Source organism: Pseudophryne corroboree, chromosome 10, assembly GCF_028390025.1.
Source record: "Pseudophryne corroboree isolate aPseCor3 chromosome 10, aPseCor3.hap2, whole genome shotgun sequence".
Taxonomy (NCBI): Eukaryota; Metazoa; Chordata; class Amphibia; order Anura; family Myobatrachidae; genus Pseudophryne; species Pseudophryne corroboree.
Window position 1 is genome coordinate 196,100,692 of NC_086453.1, and position 23,078 is coordinate 196,123,769.

The following is a 23,078-nucleotide window of genomic DNA, read 5'->3' on the forward strand; positions in this document are numbered from 1 at the left end:
CCCGCCCCCTACGGTCGACTAATGACCGTCGCCTCTCCACCGCCCTGGTCACTGCTTCCCACGCACGAGTTCAGGATTTTGCACGTGCTGCACCCCTTCAGTGGAACGCACTCCCCCGATCCATTAGACTCTCCCCAACCTTGCAAAGCTTCAAACGGGCTCTAAAAACCCACCTATTCATCAAAGCGTACCCTTCTAATGCATAACCCAGAGCTGAAACCGCGCCTCCACCCCCTGCCTCATGCCGTGAACATCTCAGCTTTGCTTGCATACTGCCATCAGGCTACCTCCCGCTTGCCTGCACCTCTTGTCATCTGTCTGTCGCCCCTCCCCAATAGATTGTTAGCTCTTCAGAGCAGGGCCCTCTTTCCTCTTGTTATCTAAGCCCTCGTCTCAACACATTTCACTCACAGCTCTCCCCTACTCAACGACCATTTTTATCCTGCTAGTAAAGGCTCATCTCCATCTATGACGACCAGCCTCTAGTAGTACGATGATCACTCCCTCAATACTTACATCTTAGCTGTACTATGTCTTGAGAATGTGTGGTGCTCTGTTACCTGTACTCTATTTCTGTTATTTATTTACTGTAATGCAATGTTTTGTCCCCTGTACTGTCCTTTGTACGGCGCTGCGAAACACATGTGGCGCCTTATAAATAAAATGTAATAATAATAATAATAATAATTTCTATGGACTTTATTACAGATTTACCTACGTCTGGTGGGTGGAACACCGTATGGGTCATAGTTGACCGATTCTCTAAAATGGCACACTTTGTTCCTCTGGCTAATCTTCCATCTGCATCCCAGTTGGCAAAATTGTTTATAGCAGAGATCTTTCGACTCCATGGTCTTCCACAGGAAATCGTGTCTGATAGAGGTCCTCAATTTGTGGCCAAGTTTTGGAGATCCCTATGTTCTGCTCTTGGCGTGAAATTAAACTTCTCCTCAGGATATCATCCCCAAACGGATGGTCAAACAGAGAGAGTGAACCAGGATCTGGAGACTTTTCTGCGTTTATTCATGTCCTCCTCACAGGACGACTGGTTGGACTTCCTCCCATTTGCAGAATTTGCCCATAACAATCTTTATCACTCTGCCACAAAATCTCCTCCATTCTTCATTAATTATGGTTACCATCCAAGAGTTCCTGACTTCCAACTTCTGCCTATGCTTGAGGTTTCTGCCGCAGAGTCAACACTTCGACAATTTACTGAAGCCTGGAAACAAGTTCACAAGACTTTGCTCAAGACATCCAAGAGATATAAGACCTACACAGATCTGAAAGGAAAAGCTGTACCAAGCCTTAAGGTAGGAGATCGGGTTTGGGTTTCCACACGTAACCTAAGATTAAAGGTTCCTACAAAAAAGTTTGCTCCCAGATTTATTGGGCCTTAACTAATCGAAAAAGTGTTGAATCCTGTGGCTTACAAAGTGAAATTACCTCCGCAGTTGAGAATTCCTAATGCATTTCATATTTCTCTCTTAAAACCATTGGTACTTAATCAGTTCAGAGCCGCTGTGCCTAAATCACCCAAGATCCAATCAGCACATGGAGACGAATTTGAGATTCACAAGATCCTCGATTCTCGCAGACGTTATGGTCACATCCAGTACCTTGTTGATTGGAAGGGGTATGGGCCAGAGGAGAGATCTTGGGTAGATGCAGAGGATGTCCATGCTCCAAGACTTCTTCGCACATTTCATGCCAAGTTTCCAACTAAACCACATAGGTGTCTGGAGTCCACCCACAAAGGTCGGGTACTGTCAGTGTCCGGAGTCTTACCGGTACACTGGGGCCGCGGGTCTGGCTTCCTTGGCGATGTGCGGGCAGCGGCGGAGGTGGGCTGCTGCGCCGGATCCGTGGGCAGCAGTAGCGGCGGTGAGGGGGTCCACTCGTGACAGCGGGACGCCGCTACAGCGGGTCGCTCTTGCTGAGCCGTTGCTAGGAGACATGGGGCAGTGAGAATTGTGGCTTTGCAAAAAGGTCTGCATTACTGGGCGCCGCCATGTTGGAGACCAAGTTTTAAGCATAGTTCCTGTTTCCTGTTTCTTCCAGCCAATCCAGGGGAAGCTCTCCCTATAAAAGGGGGCTGGTTTAGGACAGGGATGCCAGTGCTTCAAGTTACAACCCTGTTGTAGGTGCTTTAGCCTATGCTCCCAGGATTCCTGCTGTATTCTGGTTCCTCCTGATCCTGTTTGGTTTGTTCTCTTTTGCTGCTGCAGCCCTGCCGTCTCTAGCCTGTTACTGCCTGTGGAAGCGCTCCTGGAAAACCCGGTCCAGTAAGACTCTTTGGGCACAGTCGGCCCCGGGTCTTCTGCCTCGTCTTTCAAGCCACACTCCACAGATCTCCTTCACCAGCCACGCCTTTGTACCACCGACCACAGCCTGCAGATTATTATCTTCAGCCTCGTTTAACAAACCACAGTCCTTGTCTCCAGCCACGTCTTCAACCACCATCCACAGTTCCACAGTTCATCATCTACAGTCTCGTCTTTCAAATCACAGTCCACAGTTCTTCGCCCCCTGCCACGTCTTTAACCATCGTGCTCCAGCCTCGGTCCTCTACCTCAGCCCTGTACATAATAATTACTTTCCATTGACTCTCAAACCCCGCCTACGTTCTTCATTGCTCCGTGTTCCATGCGAAGGAACTATATCCAGCCCCCTCATCTGGTTCATTCACAGCCTGCTACCTCCTCGTGCAAATCTCAGCTGCCGGATCCTCAAACTTTGCTAGACGTGACATCTAGGCACTAGTACTGGGTTGCTGCTCTTGCTCTTCTGTTCACTGATCCATTTTGACTCACATCGATGTGGCACCTACTGAAGGTTATTTATTTTTTTAAGTACAGTACCTGAACAACATCACATATGTTTTATATTTTTTGAAGACTGCAGTAAGTAATGTACATGTGGCACCTACTGAACATTATTTTGTACAGTGCTTGAACAACAACACAGATTTTTTTTATGATAATAATTTTCCTTAGACTGACACAGTCACAGTGCCGCAACTCACAGCTCTTCACTGATGACTGTGAATCTGAGGATGACACAATAATATCCCACTGACCTTAATAACAGTCTCAGTAACTCTTTATTATTATTAACAGTCACAGTAGCCCTTAATGACAGTGCTGCAGCTCACAGCCCTTCACTGATGACACTGAGTCTGAGGGCACAGTATCCCACTACCCTTGATTAGAGTCACAGTAATGTAGTTCTATATTAACAGTCACAGTAGCCTTTGATCACACTGCAGCCTTCTTCACACCCTCTTCCCCTTCTTTGTGAAATGGTGTGAGGAAGGGACTTTTATCGAAATCAAAACATGTGAGATCCAACATTGGGAGAGTGGTGTTTTGCCTTGGTTTCAGATCCAAGCTTGGCAGGAAATACCAAACCTGGGCTTGGATGTACTGTACTCAGATACCAGAAGTTCATATGGTTTTGGTTATCAAGTAAACTAAACTGCACATCTCTATTTAGCACACCTCACAATTTTGATGCTCTTCATGTCGGAAAAGACTGTAAAAGCATACGTAACTATGACAATAAGGGGTGTGGCTACACCATATGGGATAGTCTAGTACTTTTGAAGTGCTAGTCTGCCATTCACAACCATACCCTCCAAGTACCACACTGAACTTTGTTGTGTGCTCCCTTAGCAAATGTATACAGCATCTGATATCCACAGGAGTGAAGGTGTCATACCTCCTCACTTTCTTATTATTGGGACAGAAGTGTCTGCAGGATGGACAGAGGAAGAAAGCCCTTATAAAGGAACAGCTTGCTTAAATCAGTGCAGTTTGAAGGTGTGGATTAGTATTATTCTGCCAATCCACCACAGCTCTGCTTAAAAGGTAAGTACTTTAACACAGCTGAAACTCCTCCCACAGGACAATGTTTTGGTGGGATCTGTTAAAGGCCAGATAAAAAGAAAGCAACTCTGATTTTGAGGAACTCTTACATGTTGTAAAATATAACTTTTCATTCGCTCATATTAAATAATAGTCCAACATTCATAAATACACATTAATGAGTAACTCACTTGTAACTATTATTTATTTATTATTTATTAACAGTTTGTTATATAGCGCAGCATATTCTGTTGCGCTTTACAATTAGAACAACAGTAATAGAACAAAACTGGGAAACAACAGTAATAGAACAAAACTGGGTAAAAACAGACAGACATAGAGGTAGCAAGGCCCTGCTCTTAAGCTTACAATCTATAGAGAAATAGGCATTGATACTAGAGATGAGCGGGTTCGGTTCGTCGAGATCCGAACCCCCCCGAACTTCACGTGGTTTACACGGGTCCGAGGCAGCCTCGGTTCTTCCCGCCTTACTCGCAAAACCCGAACGAGGCAAAACGTCATCATCCCGTTGTCGGATTCTCGCGAGATTCGTATTCCATAAAAAAAGCGCGTGTCACCACCATTTTCACTCGTGCATTGTAGATTGAGCGGAGAGGACGTGGCTACGTTCTCTGCCTGAATAGCCCAATATCAGCTCAATATCTGTGCTCAGTATCAGTGCTGCATTGTGGTGACCAGTATACTACAGTACAATTGCCCATTGCTGTATCTTGCTGCTCCGTGTCAGTTCTAGTATCCCGAACAGTGCTCAATATCTGTGCTCAGTATCAGTGCTGCATTGTGGTGACCAGTATATAGTAGTACAGTACAGTAGTCCATTTCTGTATCTTGCTGATTCGTGTCAGTTCTAGTATCCTGAACAGTGCTCAATATCTGTGCTCAGTATCAGTGCTGCATTGTGGTGACCAGTATATAGTAGTACAGTACAGTAGTCCATTGCTGTATCTTGCTGCTCCGTGTCAGTTCTAGTATCCTGAACAGTGCTCAATATCTGTGCTCAGTATCAGTGCTGCATTGTGGTGACCAGTATTTAGTAGTACAGTACAGTAGTCCATTGCTGTATTTTGCTGCTTTGTGTCAGTTCTAGTATCCTGAACAGTGCTTACTATCTGTGCTCAGTATCAGTGCTGCATTGTGGTGACCAGTATATAGTAGTACAGTACAGTAGTCATTTGCTGTATCTTGCTGCTTTGTGTCAGTTCTAGTATCCTGAACAGTGCTCAATATCTGTGCTCAGTATCAGTGCTGCATTGTGGTGACCAGTATATAGTAGTACAGTACAGTAGTCCAGTGCTGTATCTTGCTGCTCCGTGTCAGTTCTAGTATCCTGAACAGTGCTCAATATCTGTGCTCAGTATCAGTGCTGCATTGTGGTGACCAGTATTTAGTAGTACAGTACAGTAGTCCATTGCTGTATTTTGCTGCTTTGTGTCAGTTCTAGTATCCTGAACAGTGCTCAATATCTGTGCTCAGTATCAGTGCTGCATTGTGGTGACCAGTATATAGTAGTACAGTACAGTAGTCCATTGCTGTATCTTGCTGCTCCGTGTCAGTTCTAGTATCCTGAACAGTGCTCAATATCTGTGCTCAGTATCAGTGCTGCATTGTGGTGACCAGTATTTAGTAGTACAGTACAGTAGTCCATTGCTGTATTTTGCTGCTTTGTGTCAGTTCTAGTATCCTGAACAGTGCTCAATATCTGTGCTCAGTATCAGTGCTGCATTGTGGTGACCAGTATATAGTAGTACAGTACAGTAGTCATTTGCTGTATCTTGCTGCTTTGTGTCAGTTCTAGTATCCTGAACAGTGCTCAATATCTGTGCTCAGTATCAGTGCTGCATTGTGGTGACCAGTATATAGTAGTACAGTACAGTAGTCCAGTGCTGTATCTTGCTGCTCCGTGTCAGTTCTAGTATCCTGAACAGTGCTCAATATCTGTGCTCAGTATCAGTGCTGCATTGTGGTGACCAGTATTTAGTAGTACAGTACAGTAGTCCATTGCTGTATTTTGCTGCTTTGTGTCAGTTCTAGTATCCTGAACAGTGCTCAATATCTGTGCTCAGTATCAGTGCTGCATTGTGGTGACCAGTATTTAGTAGTACAGTACAGTAGTCCATTGCTGTATTTTGCTGCTTTGTGTCAGTTCTAGTATCCTGAACAGTGCTCAATATCTGTGCTCAGTATCAGTGCTGCATTGTGGTGACCAGTATATAGTAGTACAGTACAGTAGTCCATTGTTGTATCTTGCTGCTCCGTGTCAGTTCTAGTATCCTGAACAGTGCTCAATATCTGTGCTCAGTATCAGTGCTGCATTGTGGTGACCAGTATATAGTAGTACAGTACAGTAGTCCATTGCTGTATCTTGCTGCCCAGTGTCAGTTCTAGTATGAGGCCCTTGCACAAACTGGCTTTATTTTACCTAAGTTGTTCCCCCTCCATTGTGTACATCGAAAGAGTGTTTAGTGCAGCCGGTAACCTTGTCAGCGATCGGCGTAGGAGGTTACTTCCAGAAAATGTGGAGAAGATGATGTTCATCAAAATGAATTATAATCAATTCCTCCATGGAGAAATTTACCAGCAATTGCCTCCAGAAAGTACACAGGGACCTGTGATGGTGGATTCCAGTGGGGACGAATTAATACTCTGTGAGGAGGGGATGTACACAGTGAAAGGTGTGAGGAATCGGAGGATGAGGAGGAGGTGGTCATCCTGCCTCTGTAGGAGAGATTGATTGCTTCTTTTTTTGTTGGGGGCCCAAACCAACCAATCATTTCAGCCACAGTCGTGTGGCAGACCCTGTCGCTGAAATGATGGGTTGTTAAAGTGTGCATGTCCTGTTTATACAACATAGGACAAGGACAATTCCATCTTGCACCTCTTTTTTTCCCCTCTTTATCTTTGCATCATGTGCTTTTTGGGTACTATTTTTTTAAGTGCCAACCTGTCTGACACTGCAGTGCAACTCCTAGATGGACCTGGTGTTTGTGCCGTCCACTTGGGTCACTTAGCTTAGTCATCCAGTGACCTCGGTGCAAATTTTAGGACTAAAAATAATATTGTGAGGTGTTCAGAATAGACTGGAAATTAATGGAAATTATGGTTATTGAGGTTAATAATACTAAAGGATCAAAATTACCCCCAAATTCTATGGTTTAAGCTGTTTTGAAAAAAAAAGATCCAAAACACACCCGAATCCGACAAAAATTCTTAAGGGAGGTTTTGCCAAAACGCGTCCGAATTCAAAACACGACCACAGAACCGAATTCAAAACCAAAACACAAAACCCGAAAAATGCCCGCTGCACATCTATAATTGATACACAAGGATAGATGCTACCTATTGCATAATGGTCCACCAGATTGCTAACTTCTTAATGGGTTGTATGATATGATCACCCATCTATGTTGGCCAAGTGTCAGAAGGGTGTGAGAGTAAAGAAAGACAAGATATGTGATGTTATGTGTACTGTACAGAGAGGATGTAATTAGATAGGGAAGCACTGAAGGTTATGTGGGCGGTTCTGAAATTTGATAGGCTTGTCTGAAGAGGTGAGTTTTCAGGGAACGTTTAAAGGTTTGGAGACTAGAGGTAACATAGTAACATAGAAACATAGTATCTAAGGTTGAAAAAAAACAATTGTCCATCGAGTTCAACCTATTTGTGGTCTCCTATGCACGATTATTTTGTATAAAATTTTGACTGAAGTTGATGACTGCCGTTACATTTTACCCCTCTTCTTTATAATAACCATAGTGCGCAGTGGAGTAAGTTTGACCCAGTTGCCCGGAGGCAAGGAAAATATTAGTGCCCCCCTATGTGTATATATATATATATATATATATACACACACACACACACACACACACACACACACACACACACACACACACACACACACACACACTTGCTCCTGCATAGCAAGCCTGCAGATTCTATGGGGGTAATTCTGAGTTGATCGCAGCAGGAACTTTGTTAGCAGTTGGGCAAAACCATGGGGGTAATTCTGAGTTGATCGCAGCAGCAAGTTTGTTAGCAATTGGGCAAAACCATGTGCACTGCAAGGGGACAGATATAACATGTGCAGAGAGAGTTGGATTTGGGTGGGGTGTATTCAAACTGAAATCTAAATTGCAGTGTAAAAATAAAGCAGCCAGTATTTACCCTGCACAGAAACGAAATAACCCACCCAAATCTAACTCTCTCTGCAAATGTTATACTGTATCTGCGCCACCTGCAGTGCAGATGGTTTTGCCCAATTGCTAACAAACTTGCTGCTGCGATCAACTCAGAATTACCCCCCATGTGCACTGCAGGGGATGCAGATATAACATGTGCAGAGAGAGTTAGATTTGGGTGTGGTGTGTTCAATCTGCAATCTAAATTGCAGTGTAAAAATAAAGCAGCCAGTATTTACCCTGCACAGAAACAAACTAACTAGTAATGTGCACCGGACATTTTTCGGGTTTTGTGTTTTGGTTTTGGATTCGGTTCCGCGGCTGTGTTTTGGATTCAGACGCGTTTTGGCAAAACCTCACCGGAATTTTTTTGTCGGATTCGGGTGTGTTTTGGATTCGGGTGTTTTTTTAAAAAAAACCCTCAAAAACAGCTTAAATCATAGAATTTGGGGGTCATTTTGATCCCATAGTATTATTAACCTCAATAACCATAATTTACACTCATTTTCAGTCTATTCTGAACACCTCACACCTCACAATATTATTTTTAGTCCTAAAATTTGCACCGAGGTCGCTGGATGGCTAAGCTAAGCGACACAAGTGGCCGACACAAACACCTGGCCCATCTAGGAGTGGCACTGCAGTGTCAGGCAGGATGGTACTTCAAAAAAATAGTCCCCAAACAGCACATGATGCAAAGAAAAAAAGAGGCGCACTAAGGTCGCTGTGTGACTAAGCTAAGCGACCCAAGTGGCTGACACAAACACCTGGCCCATCTAGGAGTGGCACTGCAGTGTCAGGCAGGATGGCACTTCAAAAAAATAGTCCCCAAACAGCACATGATGCAAATAAAAAAAGAGGCGCACCAAGGTCGCTGTGTGACTAAGCTAAGCGACACAAGTGGCTGACACAAACACCTGGCCCATCTAGGAGTGGCACTGCAGTGTCAGGCAGGATGGCACTTCAAAAAAATTGTCCCCAAACAGCACATGATGCAAAGAAAAAAAGAGGCGCACCAAGGTCGCTGTGTGACTAAGCTAAGCGACACAAGTGGCCGACACAAACACCTGGCCCATCTAGGAGTAGCACTGCAGTGTCAGGCAGGATGGCACTTCAAAAAAATTGTCCCCAAACAGCACATGATGCAAAGAAAAATGAAAGAAAAAAGAGGTGCAAGATGGAATTGTCCTTGGGCCCTCCCACCCACCCTTATGTTGTATAAACAGGACATGCACACTTTAACGAACCCATCATTTCAGCGACAGGGTCTGCCACACGACTGTGACTGAAATGACTGGTTGGTTTGGGCCCACACCAAAAAAAGAGAGATCCAACGTAGGTTTTAAATCTAGGATCGAGCACGGTGGCCAAAATGTAGTGCTCTGATTTCAACAGATTGACCACCCGTGAATCCTGGTTAAGCGAATTAAGGGCTCCATCCACAAGTCCCACATACCTAGCGGAATCGCTCTGTTTTAGCTCCTCCTTCAATGTCTCCAGCTTCTTCTGCAAAAGCCTGATGAGGGGAATGACCTGACTCAGGCTGGCAGTGTCTGAACTGACTTCACGTGTGGCAAGTTCAAAGGGTTGCAGAACCTTGCACAACGTTGAAATCATTCTCCACTGCGCTTGAGTCAGGTGCATTCCCCCTCCTTTGCCTATATCGTGGGCAGATGTATAGGCTTGAAGGGCCTTTTGCTGCTCCTCCATCCTCTGAAGCATATAGAGGGTTGAATTCCACCTCGTTACCACCTCTTGCTTCAGATGATGGCAGGGCAGGTTCAGGAATGTTTGGTGGTGCTCCAGTCTTCGGCACGCGGTGGCTGAATGCCGAAAGTGGCCCGCAATTCTTCTGGCCACCGACAGCATCTCTTGCACGCCCCTGTCGTTTTTTAAATATTTCTCCACCACCAAATTCAATGTATGTGCAAAACATGACTGAGTCAGCCATTACAACTCCCACAGGCAGGGAATTCCAAACACGTATCGTCCTTACCGTAAAAAAGCCTTTACACCATATTGTGCGGAATCTCCTCTCCTCTAACCTGAGTGAGTGTCCACGAGTTCTCTGTGTTGATCTAACCAATAACAGGTCCTGCGCAATATCTGTATATTGTCCCCTTATATACTTGTAAATGTTGATCATGTCCCCTCTTAATTTCCTCTTTTCCAGTGTAAACATGCCTAGTCTTACAAGCCTTTCCTCATATTCCAGCATCTCCATACCCTTAATTAGTTTGGTCGCCCGCCTCTGAACCTTTTCTAGCTCCAGGATATCCTTTTTGTAGTAAGGTGCCCAGAATTGTACACAGTATTCAAGGTGTGGCCTCACAAGTGATTTCTATAACGGGAGTATAATACTCTCATCCCTAGCATCAATTCCCCGTTTAATGCATGCTAATATCTTATTAGCCTTCTTTGCTGCAGTCCTACTTTGGGTACTACTGCTTAGTTTGCTATCTATGAGGACACCTAAGTCCTTTTCCAGTACAGAATCCCCTAATTTTACCCCATTTAGTAGGTAGGTGGTTTTTTTGTTCTTGTTACCACAGTACATTACCTTACACTTGTCTGTATTGAAGCGCATTCTCCATTTCGCTGCCCAAGCTTCTAATTTAACTAAGTCGTTCTGAAGCGACTCAGCATCCCCCTCCGCATTTATAACTTTACACAATTTGGTATCATCTGCAGAAATTTACACCATGCTCTCTAGACCTTCTGTTAGGTCGTTAATGAAAATATTGAACAATAGCGGTCCTAATACTGAGGCTTGCGGCACACCACTTAGCACTTCAGTCCAATTTGAAAAAGATCCATTAACCACAATGCGCTGCTCCCTATTATCTAACCAGTTTTTGACCCAAGTGCATATTGTGCTTCCTAGCCCTGTTTCTTGTAGCTTGTAGATAAGTCTCATGTGTGGTACAGTGTCGAATGCTTTGGAAAAAACTAAAAAGATTACATCCACCTCTTTACCCTGATCTAGGTTTGCGCTTACTGTTTCATAAAAGCCAAGTAAGTTGGTTTGACAGGATCTGTCCTTCATAAACCCATGTTGATTCCTTTTAATGACCTTATTGACTTCAAGGAACTTCTGAATACTATCTCTTAGAATACCTTCCAATACTTTCCCCACTGTAGATGTAAGACTAACTGGTCTATAATTAGCTGGTTCAGCTTTGGGAACCATACCTGATATTACTGAATCCTTAAAGATAAAAAATAGCGGTTTTGCAAGTACAGAGTGAAGCTCCATTAGAACCCTGGGTGAATACCATCGGGACCTGGTGACTTATTAATCTTTAAATGTTTTAATCGGTCACAGACTACTTCCTCGCTTAAATAAGTACCTATCAGTGGGATATTCTCATTATTGAGATTATGTGTTAGTCCCTGAATTGGGTCCTCTCTAGTAAATACTGTTGAAAAAAACTAATTTAGTGTGTCCGCTATGTCATTATCATTTTTGCTTAAGACTCCCAACTTGTCTTTTAAAGGGCCTATACTCTCCTTCTTTAATCTCTTGCTATTAATGTATTTAAAGAATTTTTTGGGATTCGCTTTGCTTTACTTTGCTACTAGTTTTTCAGTTTCTACTTTAGCCGCTCTTATTTCCTTTTTGCATATTTTGTTACATTCCTTATAGTTCTGAAATGACTCTGCTTCCCCGTCAGATTTGTATTTTTTAAATGCTCGCCTTTTCTTGCCCATAAGTTCCTTTATCTTTTTGTTAAGCCACATCGGTTTATGATTTTTATTCCTTTTTTTGCTGCTCATAGGAATAAATTTGAGAGTATTTTTAGCTAGCAGGAATTTTAGTACCTCCCATTTCTCCATAGTATTTTTTCCTAAAAACAAACCTTCCGATTCAATATCCCTGAAAAATACCCTCATCTTTTTAAAATTCGCTTTGCTAAAGTTTAGAGTCCTAGTTGAGCCAGTATAGGGCTGTTTATGAAAACTGATATTGAATGTGACCATATTGTGGTCGCTGTTTCCTATGGGTTCCCCTACTATAATACCTGATACCAAATCCCCATTGTTTGTTAATACCAGGTCTAAGATTGCATTGTACCTAGTTGGTTCCTCAATTAGTTGAACTAAGTAGGTGAGTCTTAGTGCGCATGGGAGGGCATTCCACAGAGTGGGTGAAGCCTGGATAAAGTCCTGTAATTTTGAGTGTGAACAAGTAATGCGTGTGGATGAGAGACGCAGATCTTGTGCAAAGCGGAGAGGTCGAGTAGGAAGATATTTTGAGATGAGTGAAGAGATGTATGTTGGTGAAGTATGGTTAATGGCCTTGTATGTAAGTAAACATATTTTATATTTAATACGGTAGAATACCAGTAACCAATGGAGGGACTGACAGAGCGGATCTGCAAACAATGAATGTCTAGCAAGATAGATTAGCCTCGCAGCTGCATTCAAAATGGATTGTAGTGGTGAGAGCCTATGTCTGGGAAGACCGTCAGGAGACTATTACAATAATCAATGCGGGAGATAATGAGAGCATGGATTAGAGTTTTTGCTGTGTCTTGTGTAAGATATGGTCGTATTTTGGATATATGATGAATGTAACATGATCTTGAAACAGATTGAATGTGGGGAGCAAAGGAAAGTTCAGAGTCAAGAATGACACCTAGGCAGAGAGCTTGTGGGGTAGGGATGATTGCTGAGTTATCAACAGTGATAGAGATATCAGGTTGGTAACTACTGTTGGCCGGTGGAAATAAAATTAATTCTGTTTTGGAAATATTAAGTTTGAGGTGGTGAGATCTCATCCAAGATGAAATTGCAGAAAGGCATTCAGTGACACGGCCCAATACAGATGGTGACAAATCTGGGGAGGATAGGTAGATTTGAGTATCATCCACATACAGATGGTACTGAAATCCGAAAGAGTTGATTAGTTTGCCAAGAGATGTGATATAGATAGAGAAAAGCAGAGGACCTAAGACTGAGCCTTCTGCGGTACTCCAACTGAGAGAGGAACAAACAAGACCTGATCTCCTCTGAATAGAGTAATTTAAGGTAAACTATATTATCTGAATAATCAACAACATAGTTGAGCAAATTTAAATTATATTAAAAACAAAACAAATCAATGGTCAACATATAACTGGTATCCAAGGATTTGGATAACCTTTTTAATAAGAAGAAACAACCCTAAGACACTGGAAACACTCAGTATGGATGAAAGACAGATGTAATACAAAGATAGGACTACGCTGTTGTTTGTCCAAAAGAAATGTATATAAAAAAGCATTGAGACATCTACAGGATAACTCATGCTATTCAACTCCATGGACAATTTTATGATCCAATACATTAAAAAAAAAAACAATAAAGCCATGTCAAAAGGAGTATTTGCAAAACGGATATATGAATACTGGAAGGTCATAACCCAAAGTTTCATATATTTGACCTCTTACCCAAGGTACACATGAAGATGGTGAATCCTCCAGGAAGGCAATGTTATCTGGAATTGGCAGACTATTCAAACAAGCTAGTACCTTCTTGGATGCCAAACTGAGGCACCATGTTCTCAGTCCCCCTCACATTAGAGGACCTATGTAAGGTCCCTGTCATTAATGATTGCCAATTATTTTCGGAACTACGGATGTAGAGGCCATCTGATAATTTCTTAGTATGGAAGGCTCAAGTGAATTTCATGATTTTCTGATCACCTGTCTCAACTTATAGGGAAATTTACTAAGGTCCCGATTCCATTCGAATCCACTCAATTTTGTTTTTTTATCTAAGTGGAATCTCAGTAATTTACTAAACATTAAACTTGACAGTATTTGGACTATTCGTATTGTTTTTCATGGCCGTCTACACAAATACGAACGAACAGATCATCGGTCAAATACGGTTGTTATTTCATACAACACAGTCATTTACCAAGGATTCGTATTTATGAATGCAGACAGAAATACCTTCAACTCAGCCACAAAAGGCCTTGAATCGTAGAAATGAAGATATTTCAAAGATAACTGCTTTTGGCTGGCATGTTTAATAACTATTACTACTGTCCAATTACTAAGGTAAGTGTTATAAAATCCCTGTATGGTTTTGTGTATAAGTTTTATTGTGGTATTGTTAGTTTTTAAACAACATACCACTTTTTACAGTATGCATTATACATTGCAATCTATAATAACTGCAATAAAGTTAGTATAAACATTATAGTAGCACAGTATTCTATCTGTTTTTTTGTTTGCTTTGTGTATGTTTGCCCATGCTTTTCTCCCTAAGATAATTTTTATGACTAGAATAGACTGTTATTAAAGACACTCTACTCTATTAATACTTTACCACTGCTGCATGTGTAATCTATGGTGCTTGAATGTGACTTACATATTATATACTTAAACAACTAGACTCATATTTCTCTAGAATTAATTGACAGACAACTTTATCCTTTTTCACTCTGGTTTTAGTTTTGATTGAATATGTACATTTTTAACATTTTTACCAAAAAATAAACCATGGCCTTAATTGTGACCAGAACATGTAAAATGCTACTTGCATAAAATGTCCATTTCAAACACATGATTAAGAGTAATTATTTTGCAGGTCATCCTCTGAAGCTGGATGGCCATTTCCCACTTGTGATGGTCGTGTTCGGGCAGAATGTCTTGGTGGCGAGATTACAGGTGACACTATGGGGGTTGTGGCTGTAGAACTGGTACTCGGTTGCTCCGATTGATAAGTGAGATGCTGGGTTAGGGTAGTTAGAGTGAGATTTAAGTCTTTAGTGGCTGTCGTGTGGCTTTCCATGATTCGGACCATGGTCTCTTGAGTGTTTTGTGTTGCTATTAATATCTGCAGGTAAATTTGATGGAGCCTCTGATTTTGGTATGTGTCTAGCACTCTTTTATTGTCTGCCCTCATTAATTCCAGGGTGTTAGCCATTGTGGTGATTTCTGTGGTTTGTCTGCTGTTGCTTCTGGATAATCTGGGGATGTGATGGGCTAGACTACCAATAAATTGGGTTTGCCTACGCAAACATTCTAAATGGTTGGCTTGCTGGGTGGACCAGCTGTCCCAAAAAGTCTGTTCTTGAGACTGTGGTAGTGGTGTGGTAGGGCTTATGGCCTGTTCTGGTGTCCTTTGAGTGGGCTGAGTAGACAAATGTGTAGTTGTTGTATCAGGCGGTGGTATTGCTGTGAGATTTAAGGTGAATGTGTCTTCATTGTAAGGTTCCTGCACTTGGCCTTGCTGAGTTGGGTGAATAATGGTATCCCCTGAAATGATAGACCAGCTGTGTGTAAGTATAATTTGATGAACTCATGAAGATTTTCCTATGTGTTTTGCTTCCCAGAGCTACAAATGTTAAGTTGCTTTAATTAAGAATTTGTGGATGTTGTCCATATCCACATTTGGTATATGTGCCATATTTTTGGGTAATTAATTTCCTACACTATATTCTGATTTTGTTTGCTGGCTATGGACAACATATGCACAACTATTTTATTTGTGTTACAGATTTAAGACCACAATGTTTAGTATTTTAGCTGTGCATTATTTACATCAGCACTTCGTCACTAAGCTGCCTCCTTAAACTGTGAAACTACAATGGTGACATTTTTCTAAGATGGGAGTTCTATTTTAGATGGGATGTTGCACATACCAACCAATCATATTCCATGTTTTTCCTTCCAGAAGGTGCTACATAAATGAGAACTACAGTAGAATCTGATTGGTTGCTATGGGCAACATCCCATCTTAAAAGGAACTTCCATCATTGAAAATTTTGCCCAATGTTTGACTTATGGTAAAGTGTTCTTGTGAAAGTATGTGTAATTTTTGTGTTTTTTTAATTACTCACCAGGCAGGTGTGGTGAATGTGGTGACAATGGCTGCGGACTGTCGAGGAGTTGCATTGGTGGAATGGCTGAAACCTCTGACATGCATTGACATGGTGTTGTGATTTGTACTGGTCTTGAAGACACACCCAGGCTGTGTTTCTGTGGTGGCAACACGTGAGTGGATGGACCTAGCAAAAAAAATAAAATAAAAAATAATTGATTATTGTATCCAAATTGATGTTAAAACACACCCAATGCTAATGTACTTACCAGCATCATCAGCATCCTCAGCTTCAGTACGAGTGGAGACAGGGCCAGAGGCTCTTTGTGACTTTTTGGAGACTGTAAATGGATATGATGCATTAAATTATTAACCAAACAAATGATTCAATGCACATATGTTTCTACTCATGATTTCAAAACAGATCTTTAATTTATTGTCTATAAAAAATAGAGATGTGCATTGGAAATTTTTCGGGTTTTGTGTTTTGGTTTTGGATTCGGTTCCGTGGCCGTGTTTTGGATTCGGACGCATTTTGGGAATACCTCCCTGAATTTTTTTTGTCAGATTCAGGTGTTTTTTTTCAAAAACCCCTCAAAAACAGCTTCAATCATAGAATTTGGGGGTAGTTTTGATCCTATAGTATTATTAACCTCAATAACCACAATTTCCACTCATTTCCAGTCTATTCTGAACACCTCACACCTCACAATACTATTTTTAGTCCTATAATTTGCACTGAGGTTGCTGGATAACTAAGCAAAGCAACCCAAGAGGGCGGCACAAACACCTGGCCCATCTAGGAGTGGCACTGCAGTGTCAGACAGGATGGCACTTAAAAAAATTGGCCCCAAACAGCACATGATGCAAAGAAAAGAGAAAAAGAGGTGCACTGTGGTCGCTTGACGGCTAAGCTAAGCGACACAAACACCTCAATATCACAGGAATTATTCGTTCTAATCAATGGTATTATTGGTCCAAATCACTGGAAGAAAATGACAAAATCACAGGAATTAGTTGTTCTAATCAATGGTATTATTGGTCCAAATCACTGGAAGAAAATGACAAAATCACTGGAATAATTTGTTCTAATCAATGGTAATATTGGTCCAAATCACTGGAAGAAAATGACAAAATCACTGGAATTATTCATAAACATTTGTAGAAAGTCGCTGCTTTCTGATTGCTCAGATATTCCTGTGAATCCACAATCCCTTCCCAGAGGAAAAAGAAATTGAGAAACCGTTGTTTGAGAACGTTTGTTCTCTTTCCCTTACAAAGGAACAAACCACTTTCCAAGAAGACTGACGTTTTTGGGATTATGGAGACAATGTTTTTGAATATAAATCCTAAAGCAGGTGGTGTATTAGAGCAAAAGAGTGCAAGAGACCAGCCATGCAGTTTCTGAAATATTATGACAAAATGTTACTGTATTTCATAAGCACTCATTCCTAACTCTGCTAAGTACTGTTTGGTATATCGTATCTGGATTCCATGAGGTAGTTGTCCATTATTTCAGCTTCCATTGACCTTTTTGAAAGCGGTAGAAGTTATCGATTCTTTTTTTTAATTTTTATTTTCCCCTATTTTAAATTTTCTCCTGCATAGCCCAGTAAAATGTTGCAATGTTAAGTATTGACTTGTGCCTTCTGGGGGTCCACTTCTTCACCAAACCCAGCCAAATCTCATCCTAACCCTCTGTTCCACGTTCTCAATGTACCCCATCTGTGTCACCCATGTCTGTCTACCCCTCCCCTTTAGATTGTAAGCTCTCATGAGCAGGGCCCTCTTCCCTCATGTGCTTATCCTTTGTCTTACTTTAATAATCTTCAACTGTACCACATTCAGCAGTCTTCTGCCACCTGATACTTATTCCAGTGTCATCTGCTGATGTAACTATGTGTATTTACCCTGTACTTGTCCTATACTGTCATCAACTGTAAGTTGCTGTTTTCCTGTTTGATTATTTATGTACTCTGTAATTGGGCGCTGCAGAACCCTTGTGGCACCATATAAATAAAGGATAATAATAATATAGGGTGTATAATCCCCAGGTGTATCTCACACATCACACAGTACAGTATATAGGGTGTATAATCCCCAGGTGTATCTCACACATCGCTCAGTACAGATTACAGGATGTATAATCACCAGGTGTATAACACACGTCGCATAGTACAGTATACATACTGGTCACAACAATGCAGCAGATATTGAGCACTGATCAGGATACTAGAAGTGACACAGAGCTGCAAGATACAGCAATGGCCTACTGTACTGTACTATATATGTATACTGCTGGTCACCAAAATGCTGCACTGTCCTACTATATACTGCTCACAATAATGCAGCACAGATATGGAATGGATACTTGCAGTGACACAGAGCTGCAAGATACAGCAAAGGCCTACTGTACTATACAACTATGTACTGTTGGTCACCAAAATGCTGCACTGTAATACTATATATACTGATCACAAAAATGCAGCACAGATATGGAATGGATACTTGCAGTGACACAGAGCTGCAAGATACAGCAATGGCCTACTGTACTGTACTATATATGTATACTGCTGGTCACCAAAATGCTGCACTGTCCTACTATATACTGCTCACAATAATGCAGCACAGATATGGAATGGATACTTGCAGTGACACAGAGCTGCAAGATACAGCAATGGCCTACTGTACAACTATATACTGTTGGTCACCAAAATGCTGCACTGTAATACTATATATACTGCTCACAAAAATGCAGCACAGATATGGAATGGATACTTGCAGTGACACAGAGCTGCAAGATACAGCAATGGCCTACTGTACTGTACTACTATTATACTGGTGGTCCCCAGTCCCCACAATAAAGCACACTGAGCACAGATATCTGCAGCACACTGAGAACAGATATGGAGCGTTTTCAGGCAGAGAACGTAGATATTTTCAGCACACTGAGCACAGATATTTGCAGCACACTGACACAGATTACGGAGCTTTTCAGGGAGAGAACGCAGCCACGTCCTCTCCATTCAATCTCCAATGCACGAGTGAAAATGGCGGCGATGCGCGGCTCTTTATATAGAATACGAATCTCGCGAGAATCCGACAGCGGGATGATGACGTTCGGGTGCGTTCGGGTTAACCGAGCAAGGCGGGAAGATCCGAGGCTGCCTCGGACCCGTGTAAAATAGGTGAAGTTTGGGGGGGTTCGGATCTCAATGAACCGAACCCGCTCATCTCTATAAAAAAACAACATTATCCAAAATTTATGCATACTTTTTAAAAAACTATAACACATAATGTGACTATCCATGTATTACAAATATCACCACCTCTTTCATTTGGGAAATATACAATGCATATTTAAACACAGTATGGTAGGAATATTATTTATGCAGAATACCCACTGGCGTATCTATAATGGGTGCAGTGTGTGTGGTGCACACGGGCCCCTGGGTCCAGAGGGGGCACACACTGCACCCATTTCCTATATACTTACCTTTCCGTCATCCATCGGTGACTGTGTGTGGGCCCCCTCCTCTCCTGTAGCTGTCACCACTTCTGCTAGCGCACTGAGCACTAGAGACTTTGGCACAGTGCCAGTCTATAGCGCATGTACAGGACTCAGAAAAAATGGCACGGTGGACATTTTTCGGAGTCCTGCACATGCGCTGTAGACTCTGGCACTGTGCCAGAGTCTTAGCGCTGACAGTGATGGACAGCAGCAGTGTCGGCTTCAGGAGAGGAGGGGGCCCACACACAGAGTCTGCACACAGCTCCCCTCCTCTGTAGAAACGCCGCTGACAATAACCAAATAACATATTATAGATTGGTCTGCATGATTCTGCAACAAAAGCCATGACACATTTATCATAAACTACATACTGATAAAATTAAGACCAAAAAACCCCACCTTCTCAACATACATTTCATTGTTGTCAACATACACATTTAAAAAATATTTGAATAAAAACATGCTTCATTATTACTGACCAATACATGTAAAATATGCACAGTACAAAGCATACTAAAAACAATTTACATATTAGTACATCTTCAAAATTAATATAGTAAAAAACACACAACTTACCAGCCTCCCTGAGCCGATCTGAGTCCAGGACCTAAGACCCCCTCACTACTTCCGGTGAAATCAGGTTCTGCAGGGGCTCCTCATACTCTAAATAAATGGCAAAAAAAGGATGCCCACCTCCTGTTTGTCGTGCAGACTTTTGGCTTTCACATGCCGTTTAATATCGTAAAACCTCTTTCTACAGGTTTTCTCAGTTCGCCTCACCAAGCCCTCACCATTAACAGCATCAACCACCTTCTTCCAGATGACTGATTTTTTATGGGATGAGATCTTAGCAGCCTCTGGCTGAAAAAGCTGCAGATGGTACCTCATAAACACCCGCACAAGGGCCACATTTTCATCAAAAGTGAATTTTTATATTGCACCCTGTCTTGGTCTTGGTGCGTAGCTGCAGAGCCATATCACTCCCACTAGAGGACTCAGGTGCATCCTCTGCCACCTCCTCCCCCTCAGCTCCCTCACTAACCTCCTCCACCTTACCTCCCTCACTAACCTCCTCCACCTCACCAACCTCTGCATGTGACATACTTAAGACAAACAACACAGAACAATCAAAATTAAAGACAAACAAAACACACTCCTCCTCTACCTCTACACACACACACACACACACACACACACACACACACACACACTGACAAGAGACTAAATGAATAAAAAACCCTGACAGAAACTATGACAAACTAATAACTAACAATACAACAATGTAGACAAAACAACTTTCAAACACAATACAGCAATCAGAAAACGATAAACAGAAAAGCACGACACTCACCAACTCCTCAGACCACTAGCTCTCACCTCTCCAATGTTATGAACCAGAAGCAGTTTGCTTTCTGATCATGAATTTTATGTTATAATTCTGTTTGCATGCCAGGATTTCTCTTGTACTTGTTTAGAAGAGTCTTGGCTGCCAGTGGTGAGTCTGTGTAACTGCAGCATGTTTTCTATGTGTTAACCCTCACCTGTCAGATATTTGGTCATTATGTGGTGAGTCTGTGTATTGCAGTCTGGCTTTTGTCTGTGTAACCTCACCTGCCAGTATTTTGGCCATTACCTTGTGCCTGGCTTTCAGCCATCCTGATTGGGGCATGCTTCCCTTATTACCCAGCTAGCCCTGCAGTCCAGTGCTGGTGATAGAAGTTTGTTATGATACCTGCATGTTCCTGGTTAGTTTAATGTCCAGTATTGCATCTGTGTCCAGGCCCTGTCTGATAGTGGAATCCTGTGTACTCAGTTCTGACAGAATCCGGAGTTCATTACTCTCCACCTGCATTCCTACCTTCAGTGAGAACCTGTCAGCTTCCTGTGGAGCTGTGTCCTGCCCCTGGATTGTTCCTGTGCAGCCAGTTAATCCTGTATCCTGAGTCCTGGTGTCCGGAGCCTGATCAGTGGAATTTTTATACAGCCTTCCAGTCCTGTTATCCTGTATCTGCAGCCTTGGGGTTCCTGTTCTTTCTGCGTGCACCTTTACCGGTGTTGTGAGTAGCGGCTCTGCTGCACCTTATGGCTGTGGCCGTATTTATTCTTACTTTCTGGCTTTTGTATTTCTTTGCAGAGGTTTCCGCTATTACTGTCCTCGCCGAATTAAGACAGTGTTGTGTTTGGTGTTCAAGCAGCATTTTCTTGGTTACAGTTTTGTTGGCGGCTGAGCCGCACATATACTAGTTTATTGTTTTTTAGTGGTTTCCCCTGATTTTCTTGTGTGTCTGTCTTAGCTAGTTTTCCCCTTGTTCTCTCTCTGTCTTGGTTAACGCCTTGCCGCCTACTAAGACCGGGGGGCATCGGAGTTGGGCAGACATAATCTGCCCGTCAAACGCAGCTGTCGTGGGTCCAAGAAACCATAGTCTCGCAGGCATTGACCGACCACTTGGGAGCGACAATGTAGTTATGATTCCCGTTAGGTATTGCTGCATATCCCAGTTCTGTCGCAACTTCACGCATCTGTACTTGGAACTCTTCTGCTACCACCCTATCTCCTGGGTTCCAAGTACAGAGAACGTAACATCCACTAACTAAACCAATGAGGTTCGGATAGTTTGGGGCATATTTATATGGCTGCGTCTTGACACTCTCACGTTTTCTACACAACCAATCACGCATCACCTTCAAAAACTAAAGTAAATGTAAAAACATGGACGCACTGTTCACAAAACACTGGCGCACTTGAGAAATATGAATCATGCATCCAAATATCCATGTTTGGTCAAAACAAACACATACAGCCAGAAAACACATACCAAAAATACGAACTACATCAACATCGGAAAATCTGAATTCAACAAAAATGGTAGCTTAGTAAATTACCAAATTCAAAAACTTGCAATTTTGCACGGCCGATGTCAGTCGACTTTTATTTCAAATAAATCGGCGGAAATAGCAAATATAACCCTTAGTTTTACACAGAAGCTACTTCACTTTCAAAGGGAACTACCATGGGCTCATCATGTGCACACACCTATGCAAATACCTTCTTAGGCTTATGGGAGAAATAACATGTTTTTAACTAGCAAAATGAGGATTTTATACAATATATCATAAAATGGCATTGTACATTATCCAAAGACACTGGTTCTTTCTTAACTCAGTGAATAATTGAAAGCATACCTTGCACCCTATGTACCTTTCAGTTGGAGATCATCCAACCTCAAAGATATTTTGGTAAACTGCCATCTTGACAGACTTCCTAAAACCCCACTGCAAGGACAGGGTTGAAGAAAATATGGAAAAACATTGAAATCAGGATATTTATTGATTTGATCGGCAAACACAGCAATAAAACTGATAATGCTGCAACATGCTTGCAACATTAGGAATGTTGAAACAGACCAAAGAAAGATAAAATACTTGTGGGGCAATTTGTACAGAAACACAATTGAGATCCACATACTGTATCTGAGAGCCTTTGGGCTAGAGAAGATCAAGTTGGGGATCCATGGGAGTAATTTGACTAAATTAGATGCATGTGCAGACTGTCAATATTCAGTCAACTGCAAAAAACATAGGATTTCAGTACGTCTCTGAATCAGGCCACATATGTGGGTTTCATACTGGATGAATTAAATAATTATGATTTCTTCATTCTGTATTTTTCCCTATAATTTAGAATGCATA